The following is a 12,097-nucleotide window of genomic DNA, read 5'->3' as shown; positions in this document are numbered from 1 at the left end:
TTTGCAATCACTCCAACTGAGACTGTATGGATAATTTTACTAACAAACCTAAAACTTCAAAGTTTTAATATCCTTTTACAATATTTTTCAAAACTTCTAGTGTAATGCATCAGGGTTCATTTACTACAGAAATACAGGCTGTTCACATAGCAAAGTGAATAATGATGTGGCTACTTTAATCATCTCTAGTGATACAAATCACTTATGATTCCGCCTAACAGCATCCGTCACATTGAACTTGCACATTTAAGCATATTCGATTTCCCCAATTTATAGTGCTTTACAAAAATCCCTTAGCCTAATTTGTGAATTGGGCACAGAAAGAATAAATAACCATCCTATAACAAAATACTAAGCAGATTGTGGACCTATTGTTATACCTTTTGCCTTTGTTTTGCTTTTTTGGGGACTAAGATATAAATATGAGGGGATATAACATGATCATGGCACTTAGGAGTGTATTTATACATTTTTGTTCGTGGATTAAGACATTTGAACGAGCAATGTGGAGGGCAAAACCTTAAAAAAGGAAAAGGAGCATTAGGAAAAAAAGTAAATCTGATAGGGAATATGAGTAAACTAAATAAAAACAGGATCTAATCAACTAATTAAAAATGAATAAATGCTCCTCCTAAAATGGAAATGGACCACAATTTGGTTTTCATTAGAATCTATGGTATATGAGTGCTTGTTATATTTAAATGAAAAAACTCACTTTTTATGACCCAGTTCAGTGGATTTTGGTAAATACGCTGCTGTATTGAAAGTGGATTTTGCAATGAAGTGGATTGCAGTAGCTAATGATGTGCAGGAGATGACATCATTGGCTGCTATTGTGCAAAAAATGTGCATCAGGATTGAGCAATCTGTCAATACTACAAAAACCATGAAAAAGTGAATATGATCATTTTCCATCCAGTACAAAACCATAGAATATCGCTTAACCCAATGATATAAAAGACACTGATCCAGTTTTATCTTAGTTCAATCATATTTACTTTACTTTGCAGTGGCCTGTTTATATGATTACAGACATTACAACAACATTTTTGGATAAACATCAGATCTGTCAATTTCCACACAAATAATCTCATTTAATCTATAACTACTTTAGCTCTTGTAGCTGTTTTCAGCTTTTGACCTACCAATCAGTTTGCTATATAACCCCAAGCAATACATCATTTTTGGGGCACATCAATGCTTTTTCTTGGCTGTATTTCCTGTAGAAATAATTTTTATTGCTTATATTTTCAAGCAAGAATCCTAGTTAGACCAGTGTTAAAGCATGTTGTAATATAGATGAGTATAGAGTGCACACATGCATTTTTGCAATGTTTGTGAGGTTTTCTGCTAGTTTGGTAATTACAGTTGACATTCATAAATCGGGCAACCTCCAGACCTGAGCTGTGCCGGATTTTCAAAAATTATGGATTTTTGAAAGGTATACTTACCTACACACACAGGCCAGCCTTCCTTCTTGCAGCACCCGCTGACATCTGTCACAGTTCCAAGGACCAGGCAGCACAGGGACGTCTCAGCGTGTGTTCAGTAGCAAGCAAGACCTAACAGCTGTTTCCGCAGAACAGCGCCATCAAAACATAAATGGCCAAACAGTGTACTACAGTCCCTACAGATCCGAAATTCATGCTGGAAAACTGAAGGATCCGGATTATCAGTTGCCGGATTTTCGATTGTGAACTGTTTTATACAGCACTGAAAACATTTCATGGTACAAAGCATTACAGAGATATATAATATACACACATTCTTTTTTTAAAAACAAGGTATGTTTTTGCTTTTTTTTTAACTTTAAAGTAAGTTGTTTTTGGTTTAAAAAAAAAAAGTTGTTATTGCTTCTATTTTATAGAGTCTTGAGTAGATGTACATTTCAAGGATTTGAAATCTCTGTGATTATTGAAGGGTGTGCTTTTTAGCCAGAAAATGTTTTGGTGCTTTGGAAAGTACTGAATTAGATTTAATTTATTTAATTAATTGACTAGATTAGCAAAACAGCTAAGGACCAGGTGTTTTCAGAGGTAGAAAATGTCAAAACAAGTAAAGAGTAAATCACAAAAATCTGAAACATTAGCTTGGTATTATTAATTATTTATGTGTCTGCTAATATATCTTTTTTATTTGGTTAGTTCCTCGCTCATGGAACATTGAATGTGATACTGCTGAATCATTTTCAAATGAGCAGGCTGAAGGTAAAAGAGTGACATAGCAAATTGCATTTCCGTGCAGGGAAACACATTTGTCACCTCTCTGAATGTGCTGTGTGGCAGAGGGGTTTAAATCACAGGACCCACTATAAAGAATTACAATATATTCGGGAGACAAACAGTAAAGCATCTGTTTCAGCTGTACATTTAGCAGTTTGTTCAGAAATTTAATGTATATCGCTGCATAATATGTTTGCGCTATATCCTAAATCCTGTTTATTATTAAAAATAATAATATTAATAAAATGCTTTTTTAATGTATTTAGGATACTGTTATCACACTCCTTTAACTTCCAGTTACACCTACTGTATTCACAGTAAAATTCTCTCTGCATTTAGTGATGTGTATACCACAGCCATAGCTCAATATTAAAATAAAAAGAACACTCTATACATATTTGCCAGTATTATTTTTATGAGCAGGTGTTTCAGCTGTTATTGCAGCATTACCATTCTTTCCTTGCTGTTCTTTGTATGAGTCACTATTATTATTTTTCCCTTTCTATATCACAAGTAAACACAATGATACATTATGCGCTTTCTTTGTGGCACTGCACTAACAACTCCCACTCGTCAGGTAATGGCTTATTCTTTATGACTTTGCCAATATGAAATCACTGTGTGAAGCTGATGATGGGCTCAGTCTGAATTCTAGTTTGTCCAAATGCATCCTTACTGATCACAAAAATACAGTGTGGTTGAAAAATCAAACGGGGCAAGAATCTGATGACAAATTGGCATCTTTACAGACATTTTACAGCTCAAATAACTGAGTGATAATGATACAAAATGACTACACATCTATTAGGGAGGTATGATATCCTCCCTAAAATGAGTCTAAGCCATATAATAGGCTCATTTTGTTCATAGCTCATGAACAAAATACACTGCGGTTATGTGACTGTACATGGACAGGTTTGAGCAGTATAACTATAAAAGAAGGACATTTTAGATGATTGGAGCATATTCTGTTTTAGAGGCATCACCAGTCTATGAGAAAGTCCAACGTCATTAAGACGGCTTTAGCTCTAAAGTCTCAGGTGAAAAAATGTTTTCCAGGAAACACTTCTTAATTGGCAGAACCTTTTGCTTTTCCCTCGAAGCAGTTATGTCTTTCCTTTTCCTCAAGGAGTGTCAGCAAATTCACATTATGGGGTTGATTTAACTAAAAAAGTTAAATTCGCAATATAAAGTAGGTCTGTATTTAATTCAATCCCCCAATCATGTGCAGGGTAGGAATGTTTGAACCACACGTGGCTTTACCTAATTAGTATTGAAATGGCTCCTCAGTATATGCCTCTGTTGTTTGTGAAGTAGAAACTGTATTAAGAAGTCTTCTTTAAGTGCTGGCCTTTAGATGCCTTTAATTGTCTGTACTGAAGGTAGTAATCCTGCAGTGCCTCTCTAGGGTTTCGGGCTCGAGCCAGTTCTTCATTTACTGGGGATAAAAGGAAAACATTGGTATTTGAAGTATACATAATTAAAAGCATTACTAACATACAAATAATTAATTTAAACAATCCTTCCTGCATTATGATATTCATATTATTGGAGGCTTATTAGGTGTCCATGACTCTACATTAGAGTTGACCACAATGGGAAACCCTATACATCTGCAATCGGAATGGATAGTGACTGCAGTAAGCATTCTGTTTTACAGTTAGGTATCTGAATGTAAATTCTTTACAGAGTAAAAGAGAGAAAGCCTGGTCACTGCCTATGAGTAAACTGTTACCAAAGTCGCTAAATTCATCTCTGGCCATCTCTTCATTGGTTGCAGCATGATATGATTTAGATGCACTTTACTGGTCTTTTAAATGTGTTACTTAATTATCTTTACTTTAATGGAAGCTTTGCTAGTTATTATAACATTTTATGTTAAATCTAATAAAAGCCACAAAGACAAAACTGAACTAGGAAAGCTGAGCCCCAAAAACTGGCAGAGGACAAATAAGTCACTGGTATTTCATCTTACTAATTTATAGTGATTTGTTCTACGCTGTGTGTTTGGCAGTAACCATTAGGGATGAGCAAGAATGCCTTTGACAGTCTCACGAAAATTCCATTGATGTCCAGGGTGCAGGTTCCCACGGTCCCTGGGCTGTTACAGCCCAGTGACTGTGGGAACCTACGGTCACAGCTGATTGGAGGCGATTGGAGGTGCCTCTAATTAGCTGTGACTGCAGGCGAGTTCATCTGAGTTCAGTTCCTACGGTCACTGGGCTGTACTTATCAATGATAAGTACAGCCCAGTGACGGTGAAAAACAGGCGGTCACAGCTGATTGGAGGCACCAGGGTGCAGGCAAACTCAGATGAACTCTAAATTCGGGCTTGTGACGAATCACAAGGCTGTTCTTGCTTAGATGTTCTGTAAGCGAGAAAGGCCCAATTCGCAGCAAGATCAAAATTACAAATTTAGCTTGCTCATCCCTAGTAACCATCTTGGTAAAGGTAGGGATTTTGCCTTTTTTTTGTGTCTGAGCATTTAGCAAGAACAGTGATCAGCACAGTACTGATATTACCAAATCCCACCCCTAATCATTTGCTGGCTTTTGTTAATATCAGCCTGTTGTTTGGCTCTATTGAGTACTGCTATAAACTGAGATCAGGGGAGTTATGGTGTTTTCCTTGTATGAACATTACGTACTTATCTATAATGTGTGTTTCATGGCTTTCTGTTTGCGTGTGTTCTTGTATTTGTCTTTTTAACAAATGGTAGGAACATCCTACACCATGAGGTATTGTTATTTATAGAGATCTTACACAGTTGTAGCAGCATGAAATGAATGTTCCTCCAGGCAGATCAAGGTGTCATTAGGATTAAAGTTCTGGCTTGTGTGGCTGAGTATCTGGAATGATATTCACATTCGCTGAGAGACCTTGTTGTTAGGCCACATTATTTACAGTCAGTGCGGCTCCTAAGGTGTTTCTGGTGGTGGTTGTCCACTCTCATTTTGAACACTTTAACATTTTGGGTATATTACTGAAGGACGTGTGAACTTTTTATGCTAAAGCACAGCAGTTTTGCTGTTTTTTTTTTTTGCTGTCAGCAATCAGAAAACATAGTAAAGAAAGATAACTGGTTGATTGATAGAGTTTTTGCAACCATGGCAATTTACAGATTGCAGTTACAGTACATTCTCTGACTGCAAATATAACCTGTTGTCTAACAAAATCCTGTGCTGTGAGCAGGCATGCTCTATGTATACAGTATTATCTGGCTAAGGTCAATATTAATCCTCGGAGGTCTGGGACGTCCTCAGCATGGGTACACTACATCACAAAAGAGATATTTCTAATGGGGCACAAGTGGCAAAAAAATTACAGGAGTTTTAAACATTTTCTAAATCTAAAATCTATATCTAAAACATAGACAATAATTAGGTATTACGTATACTTTGAATACTTGTTATGGTTCAGTGACTCAGAAAATATTTAAACCATGGTTAACCAGGCTTTAATAGAGAGTATTTTCTTATAACATCTATCATTTAAATTCAAACTTCCCAAAAATGTATGTGGTCAGTGGGACAGAACTGTTTTTAAAGAGCAGAAATCAGATTTTAAGTATTCCTTTTTTAGAATATTAGTATTACACTTTAGCCAATAAGCACTTACCTTCTGCAAGTTTTATCCTGAGATATGAAATAAGACTTAACAACAGCAATGTCACAGGCAGGAAAATGCCTCCAAATATGAAAGCACCAGGCAGGTTGCTAACAAATATAGATATGATATGTCCCATCTTCAAACCAGATTCTGTGGATTGTTAGTCCCAATTCTCAGTAAATCTACACAGTCCTTCTTATTGTCTGTTATTATGAGATTGTTTCCCTGGCTTTCTGTGTCTGCCTTTTAAATTGGCCTTTGGTCCCACCACTGAAGCTTTGTATTAGGACTTTGTACTATTTGTTCAGTCGTGTGATTTGTAAGAGGATTGAAGTAAGGTTGTAAAATAACTCTACTCAGATTTTCTAAAGCAGTCGAAATGAAATGTTTACTTCGGAGATTGTTAGCTCCTTCCAGGGTCAGTCTATCTTTAATTACTAACTTTTCATTGCACTAATGATCTCACTAGTTTAGTTTACACTCTTTCCCAACATTTTATTATAGTTTATCTAGATGGACAATTATATGTCTCTATTTTTCACCCTCTCAAGTTTACCAGTTACACTGAGGATTGGACTAAATGCTCAGGTGTTTTTTATGCTGGAAATTTCTCTGAGCAACATTCATCAATGTAGTTTGTTTTATAGCAGTGGTCCTCAGCTCCAGTGGGGGGCCATATACAGGTCATGTTTAGATACAACCATACAGAACTATACTAAAAATGTAAATCCTTGCCTTTTTAAGACTGGAGTAGAGAACCACTGAGTTATAGCTAAACATTGCTATGAGACATGCTTATTAGATATTGAACACAGATCACAGATTCCCCCCCCCCCCCATTCCTCTGTTACACCAGGTTTAAAGCTGAACTTCAGCCAGCAAAACTTTTAATAAAATATATATTGTATGAAGGGCAGCATGGTGGCTCAGAGGTTAGCAGTCTGTCCTTTGCACCACTAGATTCCAGATTCAAATCTCTATCTGCATGAAGTTTGCATGTTCTCCCAATGTTTGTATAGGTTTCCTCTGCGTACTCCAGTTTCCTACCACATTCCACAAACATGCAGTTAGGTTAACTGGATTCCCCTTTAAAATTCTTCTTAGACTGTATTAAAAGACATTTGACTATGGTAGGGACATTAGATTGTGAGCCCCTTTAAGGGACAGCTGGTGACATGATTAAGGACTGTGGTAGCGGTGATATTATCACTGTGCTGCACATAATCGGTAATGTGAGCAGAATGTAGGTCAACCCTGGTGATGTCATCAGTCTGCATATAAGCATCATTTCCTCATTCTTCTCCCTTTTTGTGATCAGTAAAATGTTCAATCATAACAAGTCATGAGGTCTGATCTGTATCAGACATTTGCTAAAACAGCCAAGACTTGATTATGTAAAGTTAAAGATGTCTTACACCTTTCCAAGCCACGTCATCAGTCCTACCAATGTAGGAAATAACCCAGAATTTAAATCCACGCAGGTAGATAAACACTTTAAATTTCCATTCTCATACAGAGTATGATATGTTTTATACATTGCTGTATATTAGGTTCCATATGACTCTCACCTGTTGTATTTCCAGAAATTATTTAAGCAGCAGAGCATTGCATATATATATACTTTCATGTGTTTCTTTCTGCACCCTTCCTCCGATCCTGGTGACAGTTAAAAGTCTTTCCTGGTTTTCACTTACATTTTCATCACCGAGTTAGACACCAGAGACAGACACAATTTCTTGACAGAATCAGGTTGCGGCTTTATTTTGATTTGTTCATAACAACCACGAAGTTGGTTATTTCACAGGCTAGAAGCTAAAATAAAGGATAGACCAGACCTGTTACAGGGACTTTGCTCTCCAGCATTCTAAGTTCCAATGTAACACAATCTGCCACTATAGGAAGAATTTAAGAAGTACAGAGAAAAAGGTAAACCAGAGTATAATAAAGACATTTTGCACCTAAACATTAACTATCCGTAAGAGGAAATCCAAATCAAGAACATGAGATAGTAAAAGCTGTATGATCGTTATCTTTTAGATGTTTTACTGTCTGTGCAACACGGTAAGTAGCCATATTGATTTGACCACCGCTTATATATATGAAGTAGTAACAATTATTATTGTAATTATCGGTACCCCCCACTATCACCCATTCATAACACTTATTGTCACTGTAAACTTCAGGGCTGAACTACAGGCAGACAGATGGAATTCAGATAAAATACATGGGGTCAGTTTAAACTGTAAAAATGTTTTTCTTTCCATAAACTTCTGTGATATGACACAGAAGTCATTGTATTCATTTGGTGTCAATAGAATGTGTTTCTTTGCAAATCCTTTTTTTTTGGGAATGAGTTAGATCCTATGTCAAGTTTTTTTTTTTATGCTGTGTTTACGTCAGTAAGATTCACTCTCTCTATTTATACTGCCCACTGTCTCTTGGAAAGGAAGGTCCGAACGAAATTAAAAAAAACAAAAAGGTTTTGTCCTTACTTTGGGAGATTTCTTCTAGTGTCCTATTTCCTCTGTAGGAAATTTCTTTACTAGCAACACAGACAGACTGAAGGTGAAAGAAGAAGTAGACTGTAACCCTCTTCACATGCTTTCTTTTCCTATCAGCATGTGGCTCGTTAACACATGTGTATTGCTGCATAACTGATTGGCTCCTTGTGCTCCTTTTCCTTCTCCCACATAAACAAATATTCTAATTTCAAGCCTACAGACCTTTGAACCACCACCAGAATCTGACATTTAAAGTATTTTTAAGATAATGACTGCTTTTAGTACACTTTTAGCTAGTTTAATATCATTAACATGTATAAACTTTTAAATAAATCATGAAAGTGATTAAAAAAAAGAGACAGTATTAGCATCCCAGATTTATTTTTCTGGCCTCCTTACCCATTCTTATAATAGATTTTTTCATAAATATTAAAATATTTTTTTCTGGTACATTTTAAGTAATGTTATATTTATATTCTTATGTAGTGCAATGCTGGAAACTTATCTGTGCCACTTAAAAATGCACTAACGGGGTCAAGAAGCAAAAAATTTCATGTAGAATTTATTTTTTTTTAGATTTTTTGCTTTCCATAAATATTCCACAGATCGAAAAAAATTGTACACTTTTTGTATTATTTCACAAGCCTTTATTTAAAATATACAGTACATGCAAACCAAGTTTTCCAATAGCAATGGCAGCTTGTCTGTCAAACTAAAAGTTTTATAGAGAAGAAAAAAAAAGGAAAATTAACCCATGGACAATCTAAAAGCCAAAAAAGCATTTTTTTGGGGGAACGCTTGTTGCTAACACGAGTAGCAAATGGGTGAATTCCAATTTATTAAAATTCTCCTATTTTTAGAAATGATAATCCTTTTTATTCAGTAATTTTAGGAAAATCATCCCATTATAATTTGACACTGTGCAGTGATCATCAGCCCTGCCAGTGGGGGCAGATTCAGCAGCAGGTTCAGTGATCCACTGTGTTTTATTTTAGCTGTTGGAGACAATTAGTTCACAGTGGGTGATAGAATCCAGACTAGCCTTGTTTTACCTTCTCTAGGTAGTCTTAAGGGAACTCACAAGAAATGGTAACCTATTAAAATGTGCAGGTGATTTTGGGAAACAAGTAACTACTAGATGCAAAGCCCATCAGGGCCTAATGTCGGCCTAATGTTGAACATGCTGAGGATGGGTGAGTAGAAACAACCTAATAACTGGAATGATTGTGTACATGGAGAATACTAAAAGCTATAAAAATAATATATGACATATTTGGCACATCATTGCGCTCCTTATATTATTATTTTCCCTAGATGCTCGCTCCTAACCTCATGACAAAGTTATAATGAAAATGCTATGAAATGCAGGCATTTGAAGTTCTAGCAAGAATTGTTTTCTCCACTGCTCCAACTATTTTTTTTATGTTTAATTGGTAGCTTTAAATATTAACAACTTTATGACAGCTACTGTTGTTGTAGTTGACAGGTATAAGCCTTTGGAGCCTGTAAGCACTTGTTCCCTGTTACTGCCCTCCCTAATCCCTCCTATCTTGTAAATGGTAGCCCTGTTACTAATTGCTTGTTCAATTCCCATCACTAGCTAGTTTTTCATTATTGACTATAGTGTAATTATCTAAATGACATGTTTATTAGAAAATTATCAAGCTGAGACTAGGATAACCATTGCATACCATACTACTTGGTTCTATAAAGAACAGCAGAAGGGGTGCTAGAATGTAAATTCTCTGTAAAACGTTAAGCAGGAACGCCATATTAATGGTGAACTCTTGGAAAATAGTAAATACACAGCTGAAATAAATATCAAAACTCTTTTAACTAACTATGTGGATAGATTTGGCAAAATAACTCAACTATTTGTATTTAGAGTGCATGTGTTTCTGGTGATGTGTTAGGGAGATAATCTGGTATCATCTATGAGTATATCCAATATAGTTATTACAGTTTCTAATGGAGTAGGAAAAGATTAGGACCCTTGTCAAGTCTTGTTTTCTGTGTCCCTAATGAGTACATTCACTGTTTTTCCTGGTGACCATTGTCTTCAATATGAAAAGTAATGGGGAATGCATTTGTTGTCAACAAGAGTAAAGCGTCTAGGTGGGTAATTCCCCTTTATTTTGTAGATATTTTATTTTTTAGATATATTCACAGCAACAAAGGCTGCAAATGATGAATATGGATAGTTTAGGTCAATTTAGTATAATTATATATATATATATATATATATATATATATACACATATAAATATATATTTCGGATCCCTGTTATCAAGGAGACCACCTATCATCCTTTTGTCATTGTTGTTTGTTATTGCATAAATCATCTCTGTATTTACTGAATCCTATAAAGCACCTTTCCAGCATTTTAATTTTTGGTCTGGCATACTTGTGTCTCACATTAGGAATATGGTAAATTATTCTCTCTCCTCCACTCCTTGTCATGAATAGTTTCCACCTTCTTAAAATTCCACAGCCAGTAGCCATTCTGCCTCCTTTACCTCACTTTTCTCTGCACTCAGTCTCCCCATTATTGCTTTTGGTCAGATGATGCACCAAAAAAACTACAAATTATATCATAAAAGAATACGTGTGTGGGGAAAAAACAATCTGATTTGGAATTGATTCTAATGTATTGCAAATCATTCAGAGGACATTGTAGCACTCAACCCCGCAGGAGTGGCTGAATTTTCCCAGTTTCTTCCTTTCATTGTGACATAAAGAATCACTGAAGATCACACATTTTGGTCTAAGGGTAATTTAATGTAGCTCTATTAATATACCAAAGCAAAGGTAGGCCAGCAGAGTGTCAAGAGCAGGCTGTTCAAATCCATTACAGGTGAATTACAGTCAGCACTGACTGCTAACCTAACCACTGACTGCAACAGCTCTCCTCTGAAGTGGGTCTCCCTTTTGGAATATACAGTCCCCAAGCTTAGCACACATGGGCCCCTGTCCTGAAGTACTTTTCTTATGGGTACATTTTCCTTTGGCTTCTCCCTTTCCTGCAGCTCTTAGTCACTGGGAATCCGGCTCATTCCTTGAGTGATCCATTGTCTATGTCCCGGCCAGCCATCTCTTTGTGGGCAGGTCCACCTTGTCTCTCTCTCAGCTTGCAGACTTTGTAGGTTAATGGTCGCCCCTTAGTTTCAGTTCTTGACACATTTATCCTGTTCAAAGTACCCAACCAAAAAGGCAGCATAGGTCCAACAGGTAAATGCACCAGGATAGTGAGTCGTTTCTACCTTTCTAAGGTTTCTCCCCTGCATTCCAGCACATTTCAAAAGTAACCCCTTAAAACTTAAAGGGACCTCTAAACTAAAAGGCCACTACACCAATCTGTCTCAGTTCACAAATGGGGGCACATATGCTAATGTACAGCAGAAAAGTTGTGTAATAACATTGTCTGCAGCAGACAACCACCTTCCCCTGGCAAACGCAATCATTTCCTCAAGGAATCCGTACCTGCTGCTTTGACAAAGATTCTGTATTTTAAAAGAGATTAAAGTTTGGCTGAGAACCTAAAATCCCTACTAAGATATAAATCGTGAAATATCTTATTGCAAATCTACTGAGATAAACCTGTAAAAAGTAAACAGAACTGTATAAGGGAATCATTTTAGATAGATAGAGAAAGTTGTTTCTTTTTTCTAGCCAGCAAATTAACAGACTATCATGAGTCATTTTTGCTTGATGTCTTCGACGGGAAACCTGCTACAATGATGACTTTTCATTAAATTCTCAGTAAA

The 12,097-nt window shown here is 36.2% G+C and overlaps 1 long non-coding RNA gene across 1 annotated transcript; it reads right to left on the bottom strand.

Annotated features, from left to right (window-relative positions):
* Positions 1-972: 972 nt before the first annotated feature.
* On the bottom strand, positions 973-7,611 carry LOC140328944 (uncharacterized). The gene is made up of 2 exons (XR_011920368.1): positions 7,401-7,611; positions 973-3,660 (listed from the first exon to the last, which is right to left on the bottom strand). It is a non-coding gene; the product is annotated as an uncharacterized lncRNA (long non-coding RNA).
* Between the last annotated feature and the right edge of the window lie 4,486 nt (positions 7,612-12,097).

This window comes from Pyxicephalus adspersus, chromosome 4 (genome assembly GCF_032062135.1).
Source record: "Pyxicephalus adspersus chromosome 4, UCB_Pads_2.0, whole genome shotgun sequence".
Taxonomy (NCBI): Eukaryota; Metazoa; Chordata; class Amphibia; order Anura; family Pyxicephalidae; genus Pyxicephalus; species Pyxicephalus adspersus.
This window is presented reverse-complemented; position numbering and strand designations above follow the sequence as displayed.